Source organism: Lichenostomus cassidix, chromosome 13 (genome assembly GCF_008360975.1).
Source record: "Lichenostomus cassidix isolate B80296 chromosome 13, HeHo_3.0, whole genome shotgun sequence".
Lineage (NCBI taxonomy): Eukaryota > Metazoa > Chordata > Aves > Passeriformes > Meliphagidae > Lichenostomus > Lichenostomus cassidix.
In genome coordinates, this window is record NC_139494.1 from 6,074,826 (window position 1) to 6,102,787 (window position 27,962).

Sequence of the window (27,962 nt, forward strand, 5' to 3'; positions counted from 1 at the left end):
CATATTGATAGCTGCTTTGGGTGGGTTTTCATCACTGTAAAAGTGTCACAGATACACAAACACAGAAATTGATGCAGGGCAAATCATCCTATTTTCACCATAAAGTACACTTCCTTCGGAGAGCTGATTTTTCATGAAATTGAAGCAGTTTTTTTTGGTTTTTAAGCAAATCAAACATAAGACATTTTTCCACTAATTTTATTCTTTACCTCTGGAAATAAAGCATTGAAAAATTATTACTTTTTCAACTAGGTAACCCAATGAAAAGTTGTGATTATTTATGAAGTAATTTTGTAATACTTAAGAGAACAAAAGCTTGGAAAATATGCTGCTAATGAAAGACAGCAGTAATTCTCTTCCTGAAACTATCCTATTCTAAATGTATAAAAATGTACAGAAGAGGCCAATATGTCCACTTCTGTACCTGAAAATATTTTTATCAGCTATTAACCACTCCTTTTGAAAAATACAGGCTTAGGCCCCAAAGTCAGCTCCGTTTTTCCCAAAATTGTTCAATTTTAATTGCTTGAATTAATTGGGGAAAGAAGAGATCAGGGTTATTTTTAAGAAATAGCATGCCTTGGAAAAGCTATACATGTACAGCTAGTCATACGTGCCACCAGTACCTGATTGTCAAAGTCTGAGATAGGACATTGCCAGGAGGACGCACAAAAAGAGGGCAACCAGGCTACAAGCTTGAAGTTGCAAAAAAGTGATTTAATTACTTAACTGAGTTGGAGGATAAATGCAAGGCAAAAATAAACTTTTCATACATTATTTTGTTCACTCCCCCCCCTCCCTCTTATGAACTTATAGTATTCACCCCCTTTCCTCTTTTATAACCAACAAGCCCAGGTAGGGGGCAGGGTGTGGGGCATTCTCTCAGTCCACAGAGCAGGTTCTTAAATCTATTCATCATTACAATTCTTTCACTACAAATACTGTTTGTCTTTACTTATATCTCTCTCTCTCTAGACAGTTCTCCTGCTCTTTCCCCCTACCCTCTTAAGAAGCAGTCCATTTACCCCCCCTTCCCTCTTTCTAAACCAGCAACACAGCCAGGGGGCAGGGTAGGGGTTTTCTGGTCAGTCTAATCAGGGAGAGGGGGTTCTCTACTTAGCCAGGGGTCTTTCTCATGAGAGACAGTCTTTTGGGAACTTCTTTGGCGTGGGTCCAATCTCACGAGCAACATCCCGCCCCAATTCTGCTGCAACGTGAGTCTTTTTGTCTATAGGTTGCTGTGCAGACTCTCCCAAGCCAAGGCCAGGCTGCTTCCATACCAGGAGCAAGGCCTTTCTCTCCATTGCAAGGCCTTTGCAGTTTTAACTCTTAGATGAGACTTCTACTGGTTCACAGTCTTTTTTAGGCATCCACCTGCTCCTCTGAAGTGGGCTGTGGGTAGATTTCTGCACTCCTGTGGACTCCATGGGCTGCAGGGGACCTCCTGCTCCCCCCCATGGCTTTCACCACAGCTAGCAGAGAGTTTTCAGCTCTGGCACTAGAGCCCCTCCTCCCCCACCTTCTTCACTGACCTTCGCATCTCCATGCTGTTCTCCCTTCACATATTTTCACCTCCACCTCCTCTTCCTCCAACTACAAAGAAGTGAAAGAAGTGCGTGCCTGCTTTGTTTTGATTTCTTAAATATGTTTTCACAGAGGCGTAACCAGCACCTCCAATTGGCCCAAACTTGGCTGGTAGCATGTCCATCACCTTTAGAGCTATGAGAGATTGGCTCTGCTGGACCTGATGTAAAAACTTCTAGAACTCTCACTCAGGACACACAGGAGCCATCTTTCTGCCACTCCCCACCCCTCAGACACCTCCCCAGGCCAACCACAACAGCTTCTGAGGAGTCTAAATTTCTCCCAGATATCAAAAATACTTTACTGATGTTTTGAGCCAATCAAAACCACCACACTGATAAAATCAGCCCACTAGAAAACAAAGACAGCATAAAATAAATGGAAATGTTGCTGTAAGAGCCACTATTCATCAAGCACACAAGCTAGTGTTCTAGGCTGCCAGGAATCACTGTCAAAATCAGGAAAGGGGACATTCCAGAGGGCTGCAAGGAAAGCATTCCCCTGGGAGGGTGTGGAGGGTGCCTGGTGTTCTCTGTCAGTGGAAGCAGTGACTGGACTGGTGGGTAGAAGCTAAAAATGTGATCAAGGTTCAAACACACTGAGACAAGATCCCAATTAAACAGCAGGTCAAGGGAGAGCAATCAAACACTTTCCTCTCCTTTGCGCTCAGGAATGCCTTTGCTCCATTAGCCAGACTGTTACTTAGGACACCTTCTTTCCTTTGTGAGTGTGAGTGACAACTTCTGTTTCTGCCCCTCCCCGAGTGACAAAATCAACACCATTTGAGCAGGTATCACCCCTGGTTTGTACACAGCTCTAAGGGCAAGGATTTTCCTTTGGTATCACTTGGACTCAGGAAAAGCTCATCTACACAACTGACTGCCAGGCTGGGAGCAAAGAGCCTTGGCATGAGCTGGGAGAGCAGGGGAGTCCCCCTTGCCTACACCAGGGACATGAATTGCTCTCCTGCAGCTCCCAAATGGAGATGAGTAGAGACAATCTGATCATCTGACTTGAACTCATCAGCTGAGAGCTACAGTTTCATGTTAGTAAAGGAGAAATTAATATTGAAAATCTCCTTTTACACTTGCAGGCAAAGGCAAAAGCATTTTGAAAGCTTCTTAAAAGGAAGCACTTCGTGTCAATATCAGTGGAAATTAATGAGCAATGCAGCCACTCCGACCTCACAAGCCAAAGAAAAATTTCTGGCTTTGAGACTATTTCTCCCAGCGACTCTATTGTACCTGCATGGAGACTGAAATACAAAGAAATCCAGACAAATCTTGATTCACAAGAAGCAAGATGTCAGATTTTAAGACCTGATAAGAAGATGTTATCATTTGTAGAAATTGTAAACATTTAATAACTTATCTACCTTTAAATTTGATTAAATCCTTGATTTGCTCACTACAATGACCTTGTGGACAAATGCATAGATGGAATATGGTAATCACAACACGGGTAGGGTATGCAGTCTTTTGCAGAGTATTCTCCAGTACCTGATGGAAAGATATGTTGTGTGGTGTTAGAGGGGTTTTAGGGGGGTTTTTTTTGGTGCTTGTGTTTTGGTCTTTTTTGGGGGAGAGACATGTTTTGGTTTAGTTTTTGTTTTATTTTTCTTTTTAAACTACAAGTGAAATATTCTCCCTGAAAATGCCTAAGGAGCAAGACATTTTGGAAAAAACTCCCCATCACAAGGAAAGGTTTCTCTGAGCATTTCAGATCATCTGAGCTGCCATAGGCTACCAACTCTCACGTTCATTCCAAATCTAAGTTTTTTAATACAGTTCTGTGTTTGCTGTTGGAATCCTAGAATAAAGAAGCATGAACGATTTCTATATACTTCTGGATTCTACCCTTTGGAATCGTAGCAAAAGCCAGGAAAACAAAGTGTCCCTAATGCATCCCTGTAATCTCAAGGAACAAAGGGAAGAAAAGAGGATGCCTTAGACAAGAGGTGTGAGCAGCGTCAGAATGCCTGAAGTTAACAAGGTTGGAAAATAAGCATTGGTATAAACAAGGGAAGTGCTTCACACTTGTAGGTTCCTTGAAGCATGTGGCTTTTTTCCTCATATGTGTGCACACATGTGCAAGTAAAAGCAGAGATTTTTCCAAGGACAGGTGCTTCAAAAAACCATTTTAATTCTAAAACCTTAGTCTGCCTTTTAACTCTTCTGACTCTGGGGCTAGGATAAGTCCATTAAATCAATTTTGAAAACAAACAAAACACAACTAGTCTATTTTCAAGGATTCTGATATTTTTTCCAAAGCTGATTTAGTAATGCAAAAAGACAATTAAACCTTACGAAAATTGTGATCAAGACAAAACTTACCCCCAAGCTAGATACTGTAGTTCTGTTCAGACACAGGAATAAGGTTCAGAGAGATAATGCTACAAGAAATGTCTCAAAGGCAGGCAAGATTTCATTACATATATCCTCAGCATTCCATTCCTACATTTTTGTTACTTTTTCTATATAAACACAACTAATGAATCTGGAGAATTTCAAGTCACAGGAACATAATTTTTTAGTCAGAGAAAACTACCACACCTAAATGGAATATGACAAAAAGAATGGCTAAACTTGAAGAAACATGACCTGTAGAGTTATCAGAGTTCTGATGGTGTAATCAAGCCTTGAAAACAATCTTATAATGAAGCAAAATTAAAAAATAAGTGCTTAAATAAAATTGCAAGTGCTATTTGCCATGAATTTGGAAAAACAAAAATGTAAAGTTATCTTCTTAGACCCCAAATAAGAGAACACAAAGCCAAAAATTTCATCATTATCTTTTCTGCATTTGCACCTCAAATGGGAATTTGAAAGCGGCAGCATTCCCAGAGCAGCCCTACCCCAAATGAGAACCCTGAAAACCCTGACCTCGGCTCCCTCTCCTCCCCCCGTCTGGTTCTCATAAGACACAAAACCCACCACGATAAGAGAGAGCACATTTACGAATTTCTCTAATCTCTAAAGTTTCTCAACAGTCCTAAATTAAATCCCTTTCACCCTTATCACTTTATCCGTCAGAAAATCTGGAGGATATTTGGATTCAGACATCCATAGCACCAAAGATCTTTCATTACAACACACAAACAAGCACTTTTATTGAACAAGAACTCAAATACATTACCCAGTTTCAGATTTCATTCTACCCTGCTGCTTCCACCTCGACATGGACCTACTAATCTCTTCTGATGGGCATCGCTACATATCAGTTCTGATACACAGAGATGATTCCTAACCTCCCTTGCAGAGAGCTACTGATTAAATAAACTGAGATGCCCATCTCAGCTTCTTTGGACCAATGAATAACAATGAGGAAATAAAGTTGGGAGATAGAGACCTTTTTCCCGTTAATATGAACAGCATTCAGAAATAGACAGAAAATAAGGCAAAATAATTCAGTAAAAGAAACAGGAATGGAAACAGCTAAGTGTTTATTGTGCCCTGTATAAATGATTCAATTATTGTATCAGCTAGAGGTTATGCTTCCTTCTTTTGTTTCTCTACTGCAAATTAGTAAACTGTTTCTTTGCTACTGTAATGGATAAATGATGGTACAACTCCAAGTTCACCAAACTGAGGGTTATGAATATTGGAACACAAAAGACTTCAACCTGCTCTGCAGAAGAACTCCACTATAGTATGTGAATTCCCAGTTCCTTTCTGGCCCCAAACGGTGACAGAATCATCACATGTTGCAAGCATATATTACCCAGATCACAAGCATAGAGATGAAAGTTGGCTGCTAATGAACTTGAGAAACTAGACTAAGTACACATTAAAAAAAAAGAAAAAAAAAAAAGAGGGAGATCAATTATATGAACAAATGACCTCTCTCTAAATCAAATCAATTATTAGAAAAAGGTTGTTAGAGCTACATTTCTATTAACTTCAATAAGCCCTGGTCTCAAACTCAATGTGTTAGATATAGCACTCCTGAAAAAGGAACATGCACTTCACCTGCTTATATAAACAGCTTCTAAACCAGTGGCCAGCACACAAAAATACAACAACCTGAACAACGACAAAGTCATTGCAAAATATTACAAAAAGGACACTGATATAAACATGGAAAGTAAAAAAGAAGAGCTAGATAAGAATAGAATGAGAGAGGAGAGATCAAAGCAAAGCCAGCCAGAGAACTAAATGCAATCAGTGATATGTAATTATACTGAAGAAGTAGGAGAGCTCTAATACCACTTATGTCAATTCAGGAGGAGTTGTCAAACACCAGTGAGCAGGATCACAGAGCCTCTATGATCAATTCCCTTCAATTACTTGAAAATTCCTATTGCAATATTATTTCTTTTGAGACAAAAAAAGAGATTCTAAAATTTGGCAATGTGTTTCTAAAAGAAATTTTAAAATGGGGTTTAGAATCAGGAAAAAAACCCAACAGAGTGTAAACTACTTTATCTCTGGAGGAATTTCTTTTGTTTCTATCAAAATATCTACTTGTCTGTGCTACTGAGATCCTTTATTCATAGAACAGTGTATTTCCAATAAAAATATTATAAAGTAAATGTAAACATTTGCATTGTTTCTATGTTTATTGAATGTTTTCAAAGACCTCGTGTTGTGGCTTTTTCTGCCTCTGTTGGCTACTTTGTGCTGACTTGCTTTGTCCCATTTCTGTCTCTGAACTAGGGAGAATTAATGACTTTATGTATTTACTTGGATTTACAGATGAGTATTTTTCATGGAAAAAACTTAGTTCAACCACAAGCTGCATGGAGGAATTTTTAAGGAAAAACTTGAATCTCAAAATTATTTATAATTTCTCTACAGAGGAAATCCTATCTTTTGAAAAACTCCATCCTCTTCCTTGTCTGAAAAGATCTTGAGTAGAAATACAAAGAAAACTACAGAGAAAAAACCAGTTTTGTGAACAACCCTTTACCATGATAATCTCTCTCTAAAGATCATTTCAAAAGATACTTGCAGTGTTTCATCACTATGTCAGACATTTAGACAATTATAGGTGCATTTTAGAGTATCTTCTGTTTATAGTACTTTGACCCTTTAAGGAGCAGCTAACACAACTACAGCAATAAGTTATTTACATTACCATTGCAGATTTGACTGACCCTCATTTCTGACCCTGAAAGAACAAAAAAGGCTTCTCCCAAACAGCGCGTCGTGTATGTTAATCACAATGTTAATGCAGAACTCTACTTAGCGTGTATTGTTTGCATTTTGTATTACTTGAAGTCACATTTGTTTGCTCTCCTACTCCCTCGATCCTTTTATCCACCATGCAACTGATGGCACAGACATTCTTTTATTTGCAGAGCAGTAACATTCGGCATGTTATCCACATAGTAACAGGGGAGAATTCATAGTAGCAGGTGGTGTCATGAGAATAGCATTTGTGCAATCACTAAATTGCTAAAAATATGCCTTCCTACCCCAAGAAAAAAAAAATTATTTCAAATTTGACAAGTTTCAACCAGCACTTGCCACCTCCCCAGTGAAAATCTATAATGTCCCCCAATGAAAGCAGACTGATGGTTGCAAATGTGCTGTGTTCTGTCTGCCATCTCTCAGGTAAAAGGAAGCACATGCAAATACAATAGTGCCTATTTTGTTCAGACTCTCTATTTTGGACCTCCAGGTAGCATAGGCAAAGTTTCTGTTGTAACATTTACACTGTTTTTCTTCCTTTTGTCATTGGACATAGACATCTTTCATCATTTTTGGAAACAAATTACAGCACTTGATTATATTAGTTAAATAGAGGTTGATTGATGTCATCAAAGCAAATTAATTATGTCTAGTTAATGTTTCTGTGCCAGATTCCCTCATCTAGTAAAGGGATAGGTAAATGAAGTGTCAGAAAGGACCATTGTCTTTTATTCTCAAGGTCAAGTTGTCAATAAAGCTTCAACATGCACTCACTGGGCAGGGACAAGACTCACTGAAGGAGGTCTTTTAATCATGTTTATTATTTTTGCCACCATGAATGTATTACCTAAACCTGTGGTAATAATCTTCACAAGCAAGCACTAAGCCAAAAAACATCTCTTTGTTATCACTGCAGGTCAATGTGAGAAGCTGCAGATCTATTTCTGCATTGGCATCAGAGCTCTAACCCACTTCTGTTTGCCAGTGTCAAACACTAGTCTGTAGAGGTGACCACAAGTGTCACTTATGTTCCATCTGTTTATGTGACTGAAACATCCTTCTAATCTACATCAAATGCAGCCAATCTGCACGTAGGACAAACACTTCCAGTGGCATTGCAGCCACTGTTTGTGATCTCCCATTCGGAGGCTTTTCCATTCAAAGATGTAACTTTAGAGTGGGCATAAATTTACTCAGAAGTCATAAAAAAAGGTGGGTGAACAGAGTTCACACCAACTGGTTTTCCCCTGTTTTTCTGTTGAAGGACATGCATGGCATCCCTTACAAATGTATGGGCATATACTACAAAGGTAGAGTCATGCACCATGCCAAAGAGCTTTGGTTTCTGTCTACCGAGACTCAGGCAAAGCCACTAAAACATACGGACATTTCTGAATTCGTTTTGCTGTCTCTGCACTGTGGGTCTATATTCACAGATTATGCTAAGAGATCAAATGAGACATCCTTTTACTATAAATCCCCCCATAAAAATAAACTGAAAACCTTGAAACAATTGTAGCTAATAAAGACATAAGATGGTCAAAGCATACACCCTTCAGTAGGATTTCACTGGGCTGTACAGAAGGGATGCAAACACCACAGAGGAAGTCACAGATGAATTTTTCATCTGACTGCAGTCAGTGCATTAAACACGATGTGGAATAAGACCTCATAAACCTGAAGTTATGGTCAAATGTTCACTTCAGAAACAGCCTTGTCAATTAAAGATGCAAATTAATCTCTCCAGCTGATTGTCACTGCAGCTCCTTCCTGAGAGCTGGAGCACTGCTCTCCTGTGAGTCCTTCCCATCCATTCCAGGAGTTACTGAGGTACCTTGACCTGCTGTGGGAAGCTATGGAAATATCAGTGCCTGGCTTGAGAGCATGGCCAGCCCCAGACTGCAAATGCCAGCACCAAATCCTCTAGCACACCTCAGCAGCAGAGCCAATTCAACGGCACAGCCCTTGTGAGAACAAGTTATTTGAAAAAACGCTGTTGATCTTTTCTAGAACACAGCAGCCTCCCTGCTTCTCATAACTGAAATCCACTGGATAGAGACTGTATGCAATCATGGAGGGCTTCACAACAATTTTTTTTCCTCAAAATAAAAATATTGATAATAAGGATAATATCAGGCCCCAAGTACTGCCAAGAAGGTCACTATCCTCCTAGTTTTGACTTTGCTATTACTTTTTGATTAGAATTTGGTTGACAATACAGACTGAAATAGAAAGTACACTCAGATCCTGCAACACAGAGAAGTTAAAAGAGCAAAAAAGGAAAGAAAGAAAAAAGTAGAAAACCCCAAGCCTTTCAGGGCAGAACCTGCACACATGCTATTCCTAAAAAAGGCAAAAATAACACAATACAATACAGTCTTTATGCCAACTAAGAGTTTTTCTCCCATTTAACCAGTCACTTTTCTGCCCAGTGCTGCCCTTTCATTTCAAACCACCCCATTTAAAATATTCTCTGATATGACCCTTTTAGGAATTAATAATTCATGGAGGTTTCACTGCATTGTGCAGTTCTAAGATTAGATAGCACTGAGAGAATCTATTACAGCACAGTGTAATAGCCAATAAAATATATTAAAAACATTACATTATCTTGCTTATAAATGTATTATACTCAAGATGCATTTTTATACATATACTCTGTTTCAAGAAGGTGTCAAGATACAAAAGAGACTAGGAAGAAGAGCTTGCCCTACTTGAGCACATTAGGGTATGTACAGATTCCTCCAGCAAAAGCATTTGGGGACATACACGTTGCATGTCCTCATACATACATATACCCACACAACATATTAGCATTTCATCCATATCATAGCCTCCGGCTTGTTCAATCAGCCATGAAATGAATGCAAAATTCAGGTGTGAATACAAGAGGCAAAAAAAAAAAAAAAAAGAGAAAAATACTAAAGTATTTTCCCTTTTGCATTTCTGCTACTTTTTAGTAATACTACCTAGAGCGCTGAAACAACAGAAGGCCATTTTGCCCACAGGCTGACAAGCTGAATATATTCTTTTGTTTTATTTATTTATGATTTGGAAATGCTCAGCTGTTAATCAGACCAGCTCTGAGATCCTAATAATATCTCTCCCTGCCTAGCTGAATCTTATGGTTTATTTTCAATCTTTCTATGAAAGCTACACCAAGAGAATATCAGATTTAATTGTACATAGTTGGAAATCTGTGGATACCACATTCAGTGTAATGTTATCACTATGCAGCTATGAAACATATTGGCCTATTTTTCAATTCTCTTGATTATAATTGACTGACTGCTAGAATAAACTTGGTGATAGCAAACTGAAGTGTCCCTACATAGCATCATGGGACCCCACGTTACTCGCTCTCAGTGTTTCCAGCAAAGCAAGGATAAAACCCAGCCATATTTTTGCACTAAGGCTGAAAAAAAACCAAGCAGAAAATAAGACACTGTGCACCTATGTCAACCCACTGTGTTTACAGTTTTACAAAACAGGTACATCAATGTCAGTGAAGAATTACTACATGCCATCATCGCATCCTTCTCCTTACATTTTCAGTTGCTTATATCACTAATAGCATCACCTTCAATCTAATAAAATTGAAAAAACATTTTTCCTTCTTTGGAGACACTAATGCAAACCAAGCCTTGAGAAAGCAGTTAGTATTTCTCAGAGTCCACCTGCCAAAATCTGCAGCATCCAAACAAGGTTTGTGTTATGTACCCCTGAGAACTTGCACATTCCTACTGAACTGTAGGCTCTCCTTGCTGCAGCACAGCCACTCATTAAGCTCCTGCCTCTCCCTTCCAAGCATTTCAGAGCAGGGATTTCCTCTGCTCTGCTGGATATATCCACCACAGTGAGAGCAGGCAGGAGCACAAGCTGCTGTAGCTCTGAACATGGTGGGTGGGCACTCTGGAAGATTTCTTTTGTCTATTTTCTCTGTTGAAACACATGTTCACTATATATGGGTTGTGGTTTTCTCTTTGAGATAGAATTCTAACTTTACACACTATCCTTTCCTAGATTCAAATATCATGTTTGTTTCTCCTATATGGTTCACCTACATCTTTTTTTACTGGCAAAGCTGCGAGTCTGAAAGCACTCCTGACTGTGTCTGTTTTGTCTGAAAATTCATCCTGTGAATGCAAAATATCACCTGATTTGATTTACCTAAACCTATTTTTTCTTCTTGCTTTGCACACCGACAGCTTGAATTCAGTGACAACCAAGATAGGCTAAAGAATAAGTATCCAAACGCTCTTAGAGAAACCAGAAGACCTTAAATTACTTCAAAACTTACCTGTTTTTCTCTTTTCAAGTGAAAACACTGAAGTACAGCAATCTTCTTTCACTAACTAGTTTGAAAAAAACCCAAAACCAGACAAGTTTCCACAGAACATCAATTTTACTTCACTAGAAATAGACACTAGAGGCTAAAAGTTCCTTCCTGTTCTACTACCTGTTGCTAATACTTGATTTACCCCAGAGAAGGAGGTGCAGAAGCTTCCTCTGTTCTTGAAAAAAGTGAAAACTTGAGGGCCCAAGGTCCTGAACCAGCTGTTGCCATGCCTAGGTCAGTCCCAGCTGCTGGCAGGGGCCCAACAAGCTGGAAGTGCCTTCCTGGAGCATGGGCTGGCCACAGGCTGAGGGGAACCAGCAGGAAAACAGCACTAGTCAGACACTCTGTGGTGGGCAGGGGAAGGGAAAGAGCTGATCAGTCTCCAGCTACAGGCAGCCTGGTAACACCTGAATTTGAAAAACTTCTGCACACAGTGGATAGCAAAGGAAGTAGACAAAACCAAACAAGTAAGAAAACTTTTCAAGTCTGCTTGTGTTTATTTGCTTCTTTATGCTGAGCTGCATGTGAGCCCTTGAAAGAAAATGAGTTATCTGACCATTTGAAAAGAATTTCAGAGTCAGGGTGTTTAAAATTGGATGCTTGGGTTACAGTATTTTAACTTGAAAGATTAATTAATATTTGGAGAGAAGTTTTTTTTTCTTTTAAGGTTCAGTGCTCAGCTGCTCATTAAGCACAAAATCACATCTTCAGTAATTGCTTGCAAAAGCTGAAAAAAATTATAAACATTTCTGTAGAACAAGGAGTACACTGCAAAGCACAGCACGAGACTGCTTCATTTGGGAAAGGAAACCAGAAAAACACCAAAGTGAGCAATGCAATATTTCTGAACTCTTCCACAGTGGAGTATAACCTTGTCTTTATCAGCCTATTCCCCAGCTGAGGAATGAAGCACTGCACAGACCAAGTCCAACAGCTCCTGCAATACTGAGATTAGCAGAAGTGGGACCCCAATCTCTCCCCACACCGTGTTCAACCATGACATGAGAGCACAGGACCTGTCCTGCCACACAGCTACCAGCAGTCCTTGGGCAGCTACCAACACGGAGAGGATGGCAGGGCATTCCCAGGGTGTGAGCACCTGAGAGGCAGGGAAAGGTGAAACAGCCTGCCCGGGTCACACATGGAAAGCCCATTTCCACATTTCTAACAAAGCTCCAGCTGCAGAGAGCAGGCAAGTATTTCTAAGACAGCAGAGATATGGAATTCAAAGTATATTTCTGATACAGCCAGACAACATATTTTATATGCAAATAGTGTGAATGAGAACTGATGCTCAAACATATAAAATAATTTACACTTTTCTATAAGAAATTTAGAAAAAACCCTAATTCCTGCTTAACTAAGAAATATTCTGTTCCAGAAGGATTTTTTGGCTATGAAAACCAAGTGACCTTTCATATTAACATTGATTCAAAATTATATTTTTATTTCATTTTGAAATATCATTTCAGTTTTTTTAACCACCAAATCAAAATGAAGTGACATTTTAACTTTAAATTCATTGAAAAAGAGCTGTTTGCATTTTAATACCAAACTGAAATAACAATAATAAAAAATTAAAATCACTCATTAAATTATTTCTTTCCAGAACTTTAAGAGCTTTTGTTTCTTACATCAATTGAAAAATATTGTCCTGGACTTCTGTTTCAAAATTTATGTCAGAAAATACTACTTTGCCCAAGCACCAGTTTTTACTGCAATTTAAATTTATGGATCAAAAAGATCAGAACATTATTACCATTACTAGCTTCAATGTTCAATTCCCAAACAACCAAGCCTACTTTTCACCTGCTCTGTAATTCACTAAAAAACAAATTCCAAAACAACTCCCCCTCTACCACCCTGCTCCACCTTTAATTTCAAGAGAATGTGGAAATTCTAATAATTTCTTATGCATTTTGAGAAGGTAATTTTTATTACTTTTGCTATTAAACTCACATTCCTATAAAGGTTATCTCTCACATGAAATATTTGTCTCTCATGACTTTTTCTTATGTTCAGTAGAAAATTAACAAATAATTTGAAGTTTAATAGTGAAGCTACATCTGTAATGGTATTGTTCTTAACAACTAATCATTCCTTTTCTTTCTGTTTCATTTTACAGGGACTTTTTTCTTTTTCTCAACTAATTGCTTATACAGGAAAGATAACCGAGTGCATATGTGGATATGAAAAGTAATTGATGCAGAAGTTGAAGAAAGTTTTAAGATTTCAAAGAGTAATCTCATAATGGAGCAATCCCCAATAATGGGAGATCATCATACCATCCCACTATCAAATTTGGATGAACATCAAAATTCTTAGACAATCTGAACCCCTTTGCCTTGGAGCACCTAGCAAGCATTTTCTTGTTTGAAGCGCATCCAAAGTCTCCACCTTAAACTTCAAGTGCTGGAGCTGTAAATCATCAAGCCAAACAATGGAATTGTTCAATGCCACAACTTCTGATTCTGAGAACAGTGGCCTTGCTTCTTTATGGCTTTGGGTAACAGCTGAGCTATGACAGGTTTGATGTAAGCTGGTTTGTTTGGTTGTTTCTTTTTCAAAATTCTTTATAAATATCTGCACCACAACAACCTGTACAGCTGTTTCACTTTGGTCCATGTTGGCTTCCCCTAAGGAGGGGCCACGAGCAACATGAATGTTCTTGGAGAAAGAAGAAGCTCAGTAAGACAGGGGCTGCTCTGTGTGTGTGATACTATTATTCAGTGATACTGCAAAGAGAGGATTATGAATTTGTCTCCCAGAGAAAACAAGAGAAAATGGATTACAAGAGCAGCTGGGAAGGAAAGCAGGGGGACAAAAGCCCAAACCCAACCAACCAAACCACTCCCATGGAACAAGGTCTCCTCTAGGAAAATGTTTTGAGTTTCATTAAGCCAATGTAAAAACTAGGGGGAATAAGGGGACAGGGAAAAAAAAAAGAAAAAGAAGAGGCATTATCATAGAAGTATCCTAATTTCTGCATAGGAAACAGCTATGAAACAGGTCAGTTCAGAGGGCAAATGCCAGCAAAGGTGTTGCCTCTTAGGGCTGTAGTTCTTATAGCTCAGTAATAGTGCAGCTAATTGAAATAACAAACACTACCTGACTGAGAATTGCTCATGCTCTCCAGGGAGGGTTTGATCCAGCCCAACCTGAGTTATTATCACACCTTTCCCAGCCCCCTTTTGTTTGGCTCTGACAGAACTATGATGGTAAGTGGTGTTAACTCATTTCCTTATTATTTCCCAAGGATAAAAGCAAATGGTCCTTACTCAGAACTTCTTCCCACAACTTTAATTATTCCTTTAAAATCCAAGTATCTTCTTTTATTAGGAAGCTCTTCTATGCAAGTTAGTCATTAGTAGAGATCTTTCATTTTACACAAAGAAACATGAAATTGTGCCAGTCCTCTAAAGATGGGATTTTCAAGAGATTTAGTTCTAGAAATGCAAGCCCTATTCCATGACACCATTCTTCATGGTTTATAAACCTTCCCATCTGCTTGGCACAAAAATATTCTTCTTAAAAAGGCTCAATGTGTAAATCTAAATAGAATAAACCCAAAATTATTTTTGTAGCTATGACCTGCATGTCTTGTTCTCCCCCCAGTAAAAGCACAGGACCCCAAGTTGAGCATAGTTGGGAAGTTTTTGGCTCACAAAAAGTAGCACACAAGCATTGCAGCTGTGTTTTGCTTCTTGTCTTATTCTAGAAAAACTGGGCTGCTGCTAGCTTTTCTGAAAGGATGGAATCAAGGTTTCTTCTGTGTGAATAAAGGAACTGAGAAAGTACTAAACAAGATTGGAGAATCACACGCTGTAGTTTAAGACTCACCTATACTTTTACATAAATAATACTTGGAATTTACTTGCTTATAGACACATGCAAAATCCCTCATTCTCTTCTTCCTGTTATTAAAATGCTAATTGCTCACAAATAATGAGGAAAGGGCTTCACAATCATATCAGGGGACAAAATTGATGAGGGCACTGACACAGCAGAACTGGTGGAAGCCTTTCTTGACCCTTCCTCCACCCGACACAAGCATATCAGACATGGATACAGGAGGTAGCTCTGCCGTGCTATCCTGCTGGGAGCAGCTCTTCCTTCATAGATAAAGAAATCGTCTCCAGAGGAGGAAGAATACAATCCTGGATTCTAATTAGGAAATCTCACAGCCTTTGCTGCTGATCCCACACTTATTCACAGCTGAGAGTTACACTACAGGGGCTGAAACCAAAGCCATCCATATCAGACATGCTCTATCAATCAGACATCCTGCTTTAGGCCACACCACTGCTGCCCCAGGAGCTGCAGACCAGGCAGGAACACAACATATCCCACCTTGGAATGCACTTATTTATTGCCCTTGCCAAGGTATGCTGGGACAACAAAGCCACAGTGATTGAATTTGTCAGGAGAGATTTTTTTAAGGTCTTAACTCTTGTCCAGTTTAACTTTGCTTGAAGTTAAGAGTAAAATTAATCACTTGTCCCTACAAAAACAAGGAATTTCTGGAAAATTAATTTCACTGGAAATGTTATTTCATTAACAGATTTCACTTGAATAGAGTTGCACCAATCCTGATGTTTTAATATAGTATTTTTTTAAATATCAAAAATAGATAAAAGTTAGCTGCTATTAAATTATTTTTTTCTTAATTCTGACCTTGGAATCTTTAAAGTTGATATATTTCAAATTTGAAAAATACTCATTTTAACACTGTAAACACAATCATTAATTGTTTTATTCAGGGAAAGGGTAAACATATCTATTTAAAGAAACATCTGGACAAACAGGTGCTTCCTCATTCAATATCCTATTAATAATTCCACTTCTCTTTCCTGCTGATGCCAAACGATTTGTGAGGGATTTAAATCACAGTGGTATAAAGTGTCACCTGCTGATACCAACTTAACATATTTGAAATATCCAAGGCATCCAAGTTTATAATGTGTCTTGAGCTAAAGTTGTGTCAAACACTGTGAGCTAACTTAAGTCAATGTTAAAAAGACCTCAAATCAATACCTGAAAAATGCAGAGGTGTACCTATAATGTAGCAGGTGATACTTTGTCATTTCAGACACTGCTTAGCCTCTAAATTTCAAACAGGTTGCTTTGGACTGTTGCTTGTCTGTTCAGGGGTGGGGGGGTGTTGTTTTGGATTTTTTATTTTTTCAAGGCAGAAAATCACAACTCTCGGGAATGAAAAAAATTTCCCCAGTTTGTTTTTTTTTAGGAGTGTTGTTTGACCTAAGCATACTGGCCAAATAAAAAAAATTACATTCTCAGCTCCCTGATGTCTGAATGAAGCTTCAGCTGGATATACTGATCATGAGAGCACAGAAATGAAGTGTCAGTTTCTTATTCCAGAGGAAGGTATATCATTGCAGTGGGAACTGACCACTGTATATTTGTTACATATTTAACAGAAGTTATATCTTGCAGCTTAGTTAATTCATTGTTTGCAATAGGACATGATTAGATGAATGATGGTGTAATTAACAAGGGTGAAAACCTATTTCTGGATTAGACTTATATGTTTGAATACAAATCCTGTCAGAAACTTACTCAAGGCTATAGAAAACACATGTTTATTTCCTGGACTACTGACTTTGCAGAAGAAGAAAGGTGACAAAGACTTCTATTGAAATAAATCACTAGAAAAGGTCTTTAGGAATGGCAAAAGGATGAGTTTAAGTTCAATCAATCTGAATGTTCAACTCTACTCAGTAATTCTAGATTTATGAATTCCTCTACAGATGATTTAAAATAAATTATAAACATTTCTTTCGAAAGAACTCCTTCTGCTGTGAGAAAAGGTGATCATACTTGGGATACAAAAAAAAAACCAAAAAAAAAAAAACAAGAAAGGCAGAACAAAACAAATAGACCAAACAGCAAGGAAGATGGGCTGATGAGAGCCTACATATCCATCTGAATCTTCTCTTTGCTCATCCCTGGGATTAACATATTTTAGACTTTATAGACAGATGTATGAGTAGAGTGACCACAGGCAGCTTATGTTCAATACCAGACTATAAACCCAACTCTACCCTGGGCTATTCTTCATGGAACAGGGTGCAAGTTGTAAGGTTTAGTGCTTTTCCACATGCATAAACATAGTTTCCCAAAACTAAGGCACAGAGTGTCACTTGAAAGAGGAGGTTTTACTGCCAGAGTTAAGCTCTGTGGAGAGGCTGGGGAAGATGCCTTGTTTTTAATTTGCAGTGCACCCTCTCACTGGATTGAACTGAACCCTCTTTGGGCTACAGAGAGCATAGTTCAGAATAGCAGTGTTGACAGTGAACCAGTCATTACAAATTAAGCTCACAGAACTGGACTTTGATATGAATCAGGGAATAATTGAGATTGGAAAGACTGCAGAAGGTCATGGCCACAGACACCAGGATGCAGCTCTCACCACAGATTGCAGTACCAGTTACAACATAGGAACTGTTTTTTCTGGATAAATTGTCTGATTCTAATAGGGTGTGGGCATAAAAATAGCCTTCAGCAACTCAATCACACACATACATTGAAACAAAAAAAAAAAAAAGAAAATCCTTTCTCCCAGGCTGCCAAATTAAATAGAAATAACTTTTGTTATCACCAGCAAACAAAAGATAAAAAAGCTCGACCCTCCCACTTACACAGCTAAAGTGACTGAGTCTTTTTAGGGTCAGCATTAAATTTTTCTATTTCTCAGAGAAAAAGAGTTTCCATGGATCAAAAAAACTTTTAAAAAAAGTATCTTGACATCAAGCATTGTATCTATTAATCCTCTTCACATATTTCTCTTGCAGCACTTTCAATTCAGTAATAATATGCTATCTCTCACAAATATTTGCATTGTAACAGAATCACTGCCAAATTCTGAACTTTTCTGTAATTCAGAGTCAGTTTGAAGGGCTGACGTGGTTTTCAGAAGCTTGTATTATTTTAGTTTTATTGTTTGTTTGGGGTTTCTTTAAACCTGAACTGAGTTTACACATTATACACAAACATTTGACACTGAAATATGAAGGCATGCATTCAGGAGGGGATAGTTCACCTTTTTAAGCACAATTCTCTAAAGTTCTGCATTTAAGAACTGCTCCCTTCCTGCAGAATTGCACACATGCAATTCATATGTCTGGGCCTCTGTGATCCCCTATGGCTGCCACACACTCAAGTTCAGCACTCCATTTATAGATACAGAATAGTCAAAAGCAAGAGATGATCTAGAATATATTCCTTTATATTGGTTTGAACATTCTGAAGCAATAGCTTCCTCTCCTCCTCAGTTCATTGGTAGGAAAAAAATTTGCTGCAGCATCAGGACTAAGTGCAAAAACAGTATTCTGCACCATGATATGAAGTTTATTACCCAAAACACAAAAGGAAAAGTAAGACAGAACTAGATAGAAAGTACTTTCAAAACCATCTCAAATACAAATAGCATATTTTTTATTTAAAAAGAAACAGTAAAAAATAGTAAAGCTGGATACAAAAAACAGTGAACTAGAAACATAGCATGGTCCTCCAAAGAGAAAGGATGAGACATTGATGAAAAATCCCTGTAGCATGTTCTTTAAATGGCAAAACACAGTGGAGTCAGTTAGATGTCTCCCGAACATTCTCCTTTTTCACTGAAAAATTATCGTATTTGTCTTGCTAGGGCAACATGCTCAATTTTGACATCACTAATGATGCCAAGAACCTCACAAAATGAATAGAAACACAAGAGGATAAATAAAAGTAGATCTTGGAATGCCTAGGTTTCACATACCACATGCTGCTTGTGACTGACTGAAATACTGACTGCAGGAAGATTTACAGTATTCATTAAGTTGCAGAATAAATTCAGAAAGCAGAGGAGACCGGAACAAAGGAATAAAAAGAATTAAAGTGCTGCTGAAAGGAAGATGGAACTGTTAAATGCAGTTACTGAAAATTAAAAACAGCTGAAAGTGTCAGATTCCAGAGAGCTACATTTCACAACACAACTTAAATAATCAGATCTTCTTACCAGAAGCAGTGTTGTATTTGATGTACTCTGATGAGAACCAGCTAAGTTTTTTCCTGAAAGAACATAAAATGAAAATAATGTCAGAAAAAGGCAGCTCAAAAATTTCCTGTCAAAACAGAAATTATTTAGATTGTTTATGTAACATTACTATGAATTCATTCAGGAATAAGTATTCTTAGTTATAACAATATAACATAATATTCTTTTTAATAACAGTCTTATTCTAGAAAAAGGTTTATTTCACCAAGCTCACGTTAAGACAGACATTTTTACAAGTGCAGAACAGCTATTATACCTGCTTATTTACTATTTCTACTACAGAGTGTCCAGGATTCCAGCTGTGGGCAGAGAGCACTTTGTGATATTATTATACAGACATAAGAAGATATAAAAACAATTTTTATGTTAGAGACTTTAGGTGAGGAGAACTAAGGGAAGGAAGCAGAAAGCACTGGGCCTAAATAAATCTGACAAGTACTTCTATTCTAAACCCAAACTGTTTAAAACGATTCCATATCGATGCAGGTAAGAGTTTCTGTGACCCTGGTTCTAGTCTGAGTGACTATGCAATAAACTCCCCCCCCTCACTTTTTCTGTCAACCTGAATTTAGGAAATCTTATAGAACAATCAAGTGATTTGCACAACATGTTGGTGAGCACACCCTTATGATTAATCTATCACAATTTTCACATATTTAGCCCAGTAGTTGCTCTAAAAGGAGGTTGAGGCATGAGGCTATTTTACAGCCATCCGAAATTGCCCTTTTATCACTGTGTCCATCAGTAGGCAGCAGCCTTCATGGCAGGATGGCACATTTGTCCTGTCATGCCAACGTGTTTAATGAAGCAGTCATATGTATTAATGAAGCATTATATCAAGGTGCAAACACTGCCCTCGCTGACGCTGCTCTGGTGCTCTGTGAGGTAAGCCAGAAATGAGCCTTTTGTGTCCATATTTCCCTTCTGCAGCAGCAGCCAATTCTTCTCATGCCAAAGCCTTTTCTTATCTGAATGACTGCACTAACTCGATCAGGACACGTGGCTCCTGTGAGAGTGTGACAAGCCACATGTGAAAGCTCCTGCTTAATGGCAAGAACTAACTTTCTTCCGCATAATAACAGCAGAGTAATTTTTTTTTCTTCTTCTTTTAATAGAGAAACGAGTAACAGATGTCAGTCACATTTTTTTAGTCAGTAAGTGGGGATTCCTAAAGTCCATCTTCTATGACTAATCCACCTCCCCTCATTAGCACACTTTTAACACCCTTATGTGAGCCACTTGGACATGTGCCAGGACTAACAGACTCTCACCCCAACCACCTGTTTAGCTTTCATATTGTATTTCTACTAATTCTCTTTCCTGATTCAAGCCATCATTACTGATTAAACAAAAGGAACACAGTCACTGGTCTCTCACGAGTGTCTTTCTCCTGCATATAAAAAGATGAAATTTCAGATGATGATAGATGGGGTTAATATAGTAGCTGACACTGTCCTCTTGTGGAGCCCTTCCGTGTCCCAGGGCTATGTTGCATTGCACTGAACAGCAACAGTGACACCTTTACCACTTCACAATCATCTTATTGTCATACACTATGGTATTAAGCAACCAGGTGTGCTGTACATTAAATTGCATGATGCTATAATAAAGAAGGTGTATGCATTGAAGCAAATGAAGTATCCTTTCAGTTTGTGACAACACCTGGCTTTTATTATCACTGCAGAAATCAAGACACCAGAGTACAGGAATTTACAGCAAAAACGCTTCTCTGAAATTCAAAGTCAAAAACTTTCCTGCCATGGAAACTTCAAAGGAAATATTTTTTAAGTTCCCACTGCTGACACTGGCTCAATTCATGCTCCTAAATGCAAACTGAAGAACCTCTATCTAGCTCGACATGTCCCACATAGTGTCTGTAGAATTCAGAACTTGTCTACATTTTATTACCTGGTACTAGTGAGAGTGGATTTTTACCCAGTTCTGGGAAAAGGGCAAAACTATGAAAGCTTTGTGGTATTCTATTTGTTTGCAAATGCTTTGTGTAAAAATTTTCTGTAGCCTGTACAATTTTTCACTTCACAAATTAAGAAATATAAAGCCCTGGTTAAATCAAATGCAACCTCAGTGCACTGAGACTACAATAAGTACAAAGGAGCTGTTACCTGATGTATCATTCACATCTCAGTTTTCAGATAAAAACTCTCCAGAAAAGATGAGAAAGTCTATACTTCACTAAGATACTATTTAATACAGAATTGTCTTCATGCTTCCAATAACAAGGCAAATAATTTGAATTATTCAAGAAGATATCACATCCTTCAGAAACTAATACATATATGCTTCAGTCATTAGTATTCTTAAATTATCATCATGACTTCAACAATATTCGGATAAGTATGGTAGTGCATAGCATTAGGTTAAGTGTGGTATTTCTTTCCCTAAATGAACACTCTATCTTTAGAAAAGAAATTCAACCTCTAAAAAGCATTTTTGTTCTTTAAGGTTCTTTTGGACATTACATGTCAGACATTTGGGTAGATGTGGATAACACAAAAACAGTATTTCTTTTGACATACTAGTTAAAAGAAACAGATTATTTTATTCAAGTACAGTAATTATTTTTTTAATCTGTTGAAGCAGAGAAATTACTATTGTTTGTATTAGAGTTGAAAATGACAGGAAAGCGTCTGTGCAGCTTCAGTGCGGTGGAATGAACTGAAAGAATTGAGAAAATCTGAAACACTTGGTAGCTTCAGAATTCTAATAGCTGCATATACACTGTAATTAGAATCTAAACTAAAAGTGATCTACATATGAAAATACAGCATGGCACACACGAAAAATGAAAATGGTAATATGATGAGCTTGACAGTCATTAATTTTTTCTAACAAATGAGTGCTAAAAGCCACACCATCTCCTCTGAAGGTCTGTCTAGCTAGCTGGCTTACCTAAGTAATTTCAAAATATCAACATACTTCTCACAGAATCCATACAATATTGACTACTTCCCGCAGTGTGCCAGTCTGTGCCCCAATCTTCAGATCTCAGGTGGAACAGAGCCCACCCTGCTGCTTCACTTGCTTGCACAGAGCAGAAAGCTCTCAGGACACTCCATTTCACTGAAGCAGTGCAGCACTTTGGGTATCTTGTTCTGCTGAGCCCTTCAGCCACTTTCCCCCCAGCCTGACAACAGGAAGCAGTTTTTCCAAGTATTTCTGGAATACTTTGGGTCACTAGAAATTGCTGTGGGCACTCACATTGTCACTTCCAGGTGGCACAACAAGAGCCAAGATAACGCCACACTCCAGGAGAGTAGAATCAGATCAATCCAGATTTGAAAGGACTTCTAGACATCATCTCAAGTTGAACCCAAGGCAAGACTACATTACTGTATATCCAGTAGAGTTCTGAACATGTTTGTGGATGGAGATCCCCCAACATTTTCCTGGCAACCTTCTCCAGGGGCTAACTGCCATCATTTTAAAGGATCTGCCCCTCTCCCCTCACATTCAAGTGCAATTTCCCTTATTCTAGCTTATACCTGGTTTCCTCTGCCCTTTGGCAACACCCCTCCAGGAGTCCTCTTCGTAAAATCCCTTTAAGTAATTGAAATCAGCAATGGGATCTTACCCTAAGTCTTTACTTAGAAGAGACCCAGCTTTTCCAGTGTCTCTCCATATATTCTGCTCCACATCCCTAACAATTCTGATATAATGACTAATACCAAGTTCAGTAGTGTCACCATGCCATCCTTACACCCTTACTCATTTCTAGGACTTGTTTTCATTTATTATACAAATAGTCACTGCATGGCTACAGAATGCTTCTAGTCAAAGTCAAAATGAATTCCAAATCAAGCTTGGATTTGAGCCCTGTTTCTTTACCAGGATATAATTTACTGGTCTTATCTTTCCAATAGCTAACAGAATAAGAACAGCTGGCAGTAACACGGGACCAAGAAAAACATGTGGAAATATGACTTCTATGGGAAGTACTAAATGCTCATTCATTCTCACTTAAGACTGCACTACAAAATGCAATTATGGATGCCAACAAAATTCCTGGTATCTCCCCATCTGAGTTCAAATTTGCTCTGTAAGTAGCAGCATGTACTTTTTTCCCCCTCATTAAAAACAAAATACCTATTACAGACTGGAATACAAAACCTAGTAAAGTTAACCATCCAGTGATACTAGAAAATGAAATTTCAGCCAGCTAAATGTGAAAAATCACAGCACTGACCCAAGGTCCAGCAGTTTTACTGACACAGCATTACTCAATATTCTCCAGTGCCTGCTACCATTCAGGGCTGCACGTATTCATTATTCCTGACTCCTCACAAAGCAATACATTGCCTTCTTCCTTACCTTTTGCTCCTTTTACCTTCCAATCCACTCCTGGCTGGAGTTTGCATACATTGATGGGTTGCAGATGACTTTGACATCAGACTAAGATTCTTCAAAGTTAAAAACTGAAGGTGCTCTTTTTTTTCTTTGAAGCCACATTGTCTGATCCTCTCAGTTAATTCAAACTCTTGAGCTCTTGTTCCAAATTGGTTCTATGTCAGGACACATCCAGTTGCTACCTCCTCCCAGAAGCTCCAAGTCCCATGAATCTGCTGTGGTCGCTTTTGGAAGTGGGAGGAGTTATTATGGACAATGAGGCAATGGAAACAATGGCGGGGAGGATCAGATGGGACAGATGTCACATAATACAGTTCTACTTTAAGATGTTCATACCTGAAAAAGGAATGGTCTTTTGACATAAGACAAGGACCTGAATATGTCTAAACAAAGTGACCTCATAAAACCATAAACTACACATTAAAAGTTGTCACACACTCACTTCTGAAATACAATTAAAAGCATGTTTTGTTTTAGGTTGGTTTTGTTGTTAGCTTAGAGTGGTTTAGGTTTGGGGGTTTTTTTTGGCTTTTTTTTTTTTTTTAAACTGTGAGTGCTCTTTTCTTTCTAATTCTAAATACGATTAGGAGTAAGGAAAACTTACCATTGGCCACAGGCAGACAGGATTAGATGTCTTTTAAATTGTGGTCTCAGTGAAGTCACCTCCCCACAATAAGGCAATGGATTCTGTATTTTCATCAAGGCCACGTAAGACAACTTTCCCTGATTTCAACATTGATTTGACAGTGCATCAGCTGTGAGCCCTCCAAACTCAAGCCAACAATAAAAGTCAACTTCATAGCAGACTTGGTTGCTTTTTAGAAAGCACACTCTGCAGACTGGTAGGAGAAGGAAGACTAACTGCTGCCAGGACTGGAACAGGAATGCAGCTATCATTAATGGATCATCTGGACCATGACAATTCCATCTAAAAATCCCACCCAGTTTCTGGGCCCTACATGCCTGGAGTTTCACAGGAAAGAACGTGAAAGTGATTTCACAGAGTGGCAGTTGAGTTCTGGCAAAGCAAAGAAGATCCTAGTGTGAGCATTCAGCAGATGATTTACAGATAAATGAAACCTGAACAATGGCAATTTTCAAGGGACACATTTTCATAGAATATGGATTTCAGCATGTTCTCTGGAGTCCTGCTTTCACTTCTAACACTACAATGGTATGCATAATATTTCCATAGAATTGGTTCATTCCCATACTCACCTTCACAAGAGATTTCTGGCATGAAAGTAAAGGGAGGTAATGTGGAGAGCTACTTTTCAATGTCAGACTGTCAGTATAACCAAGCAAAGACAATTAAAGCTGTACTGAATGCAATTCTAAGTATTCACAAGCATTTACCCCTTTCTTGCTCTAGAAAAGAGAAAATCAGGAAGGTTTTTTTACTCCTCATAAATATTAATTACATTAAAAAGATACAGTATCTTAAGAATTAATAAAATAGTACCAAACATTAATGTATTACTGGATCTAAGGAAAATACTTCAAAGTTACTTGTTTTGCCTCTACATCCAACTATAAACGCTGGATATTTCTTTACTTAATAAAGCTACATAGGCTATTGCTGGTCAAATCTTGCAAAGTCTCAGTAAATTCTCCAGAAGGAATTTCAATATTGTGAAGACTCAATGCTTCAGTTATTAATTATATTTTGGCTCTTTTATCCTGTTTGAGAAAGTCCTTTCACAAAATCAAAATATTTTTCTGTCTCAGTGTCTCAATATATATAGAGATCAGATATTATTTTAGTAAAAATTAGCCCTTTAAAATAAGAGATGAAGTTAGCAACATCAGGAAAAATACTTTAGACTCTTTAGTTATGAAGACTATTAATGATAAAAATCAAACTTAAAATGTCAACGCTTCAGTCTACACCAAAACCCAACAGTTCTAATTGCACTGGTGTCATTGGGGCAGACTAATAAGATAAGTATATGTGCATTTATTGTGCACTGTTGTATGTTTGTTGGGGACTAATAATAGGAAAATAAATCCAATGCAGCAATGGAAAGGTTGTGTTATGACTCATAAATATTTATAAACCAGGAAAACAGTAAAGTTGGGTTTGATGTTCAGGAAAGAAAAGATCTTTTTCATGAATCCAATTCTTTAAGAGCTTCAGTGTGCAACATTTTTAATCTTTATATAAATGACCTTGATAAAATGAATAAATTGAGCAAGGCTATCACCTAGTGGTCAACAGGAGCAATATTTTATTTTTTCTTGTGAGCTCTTTTATTTGCTGGGGAGTTGTTTTAGGGGGCTTTTTTCTTCCTAGAGCTCTGTCAGATATTACATCAGCAGCAGCACGGCGATATTACATCAGCAGCAGCACGGCGATATTACATCAGCAGCAGCACGGCGATATTACATCAGCAGCAGCACGGCGATATTACATCAGCAGCAGCACGGCGATATTACATCAGCAGCAGCACGGCGATATTACATCAGCAGCAGCACGGCGATATTACATCAGCAGCAGCACGGCGATATTACATCAGCAGCAGCACGGCGATATTACATCAGCAGCAGCACGGCGATATTACATCAGCAGCAGCACGGCGATATTACATCAGCAGCAGCACGGCGATAGTACATCAGCAGCAGCACGGCGATATTACATCAGCAGCAGCACGGCGATATTACATCAGCAGCAGCACGGCGATATTACATCAGCAGCAGCACGGCGATATTACATCAGCAGCAGCACGGCGATATTACATCAGCAGCAGCACGGCGATATTACATCAGCAGCAGCACGGCGATATTACATCAGCAGCAGCACGGCGATATTACATCAGCAGCAGCACGGCGATATTACATCAGCAGCAGCACGGCGATATTACATCAGCAGCAGCACGGCGATATTACATCAGCAGCAGCACGGCGATATTACATCAGCAGCAGCACGGCGATATTACATCAGCAGCAGCACGGCGATATTACATCAGCAGCAGCACGGCGATATTACATCAGCAGCAGCACGGCGATATTACATCAGCAGCAGCACGGCGATATTACATCAGCAGCAGCACGGCGATATTACATCAGCAGCAGCACGGCGATATTACATCAGCAGCAGCACGGCGATATTACATCAGCAGCAGCACGGCGATATTACATCAGCAGCAGCACGGCGATATTACATCAGCAGCAGCACGGCGATATTACATCAGCAGCAGCACGGCGATATTACATCAGCAGCAGCACGGCGATATTACATCAGCAGCAGCACATGAATACATTAAGAAACCCTGTTGTGCCAATGTTTTAATAGTTGTAATTTATTTTTATCTCCAGTAGCTCTTTTAAATCATCTCAAAAAGTCCTACTAAATCCTTAATTTCACTTACTGCTTTTTTTTTTTCCTGAAGCAAACCTAAATGCCTACCTTAAAAGCCCATTCAGACATTTTCAAGAGCATGCAGTATTGCATTGAAGCAACACTCCTTTGGCCATGATAAAGGCAAGAAAATACTGAGAAGGTAATTCTAGCAGATAGAAGACAAACTGAAGGGAAAATGAAATAGAGTCATTCCTAAATTAAATAAATAAAAAAGGGAATAACCAGTGCCAATTCCACAGTGAAAACAGGTTTGGGTGTTTTGGGGGGGCTGGGCTACAAGTTTTTGCGTAAAAAAGCAGAGCCAACAAACCCCATTGACACACCCAGGCACACTGGAAGCTCTGCCCAACTGCAGTATCAGCACTGCAGAGCCCACGGGAGCTCGGTCACAGCCTGCTGCTCTGGAGGCAACACCAGCCCAGAACAAAAGGCAGCATGTGCCCTAAGCAGCTTAGTCCCTACACCTCCACACCGGTATTAGCCCATGGCATTATATCCAGGCTGTAGGATTACCTTATCAAGGGCACAGGGGCCAGAGCTTCAGGGGTTTAGCTGGACAATCAGCACACTGTAATTATTTGTCACGCTGGAAGAGGAAATAGTTTTCCATCTTGGACGTTTCCTCCTTGTTCTCAGGCAGTTTCCTGTCTCAGCTGAGACCAGAAAGTGAGAGGATGCAATTTTATCACAAGTATTGGTGATATTTCTCTTCAAACCATTTGGAAAAGTCATTCTAAATAGACTTCACTGCTTCTAAAGCTAACAAAAACCACAAAAAAATACCCCCGTCCCCAAACCAAAACAATCCAATACCAAACCAAAACTGGATCTGTAACAAAAATAAGCTTCAGCTCAGAAAAGAAAAAGTTGTTAGTCTCTTGGACTACAGGGGGCATACATGAAAGACCAGGCACATTAGTGCATCCAAGTTTCTCAGCCCATGGATGGTGATAAATCTCTTTTCTCCATGACACTGCAGAATATATAGCAAGGAGTAGCTTAACATTACTTCCAGAAATAATATAGGAGAAGTTGACTTGAAACAGTGGAGAGTCCCATTTATTTAAAGACAAAACGAAAACATTTCCCCCTCAATTTGACTCATGACATTTTTTCCTCAAGCCT

At 38.7% G+C, this 27,962-nt stretch overlaps 1 long non-coding RNA gene across 2 annotated transcripts in view; it reads right to left on the bottom strand.

The window, feature by feature from the left end:
• Window positions 1-27,962, bottom strand: part of LOC146431128 (uncharacterized) — a 167,285-nt gene that overhangs the window by 116,815 nt on the left and 22,508 nt on the right. For both annotated transcript variants that reach the window (XR_014854868.1, XR_014854869.1), the window contains exon 2: window positions 19,073-19,125. This is a non-coding gene — a long non-coding RNA (uncharacterized LOC146431128). The remainder of the gene's footprint in view (window positions 1-19,072; window positions 19,126-27,962) is intronic.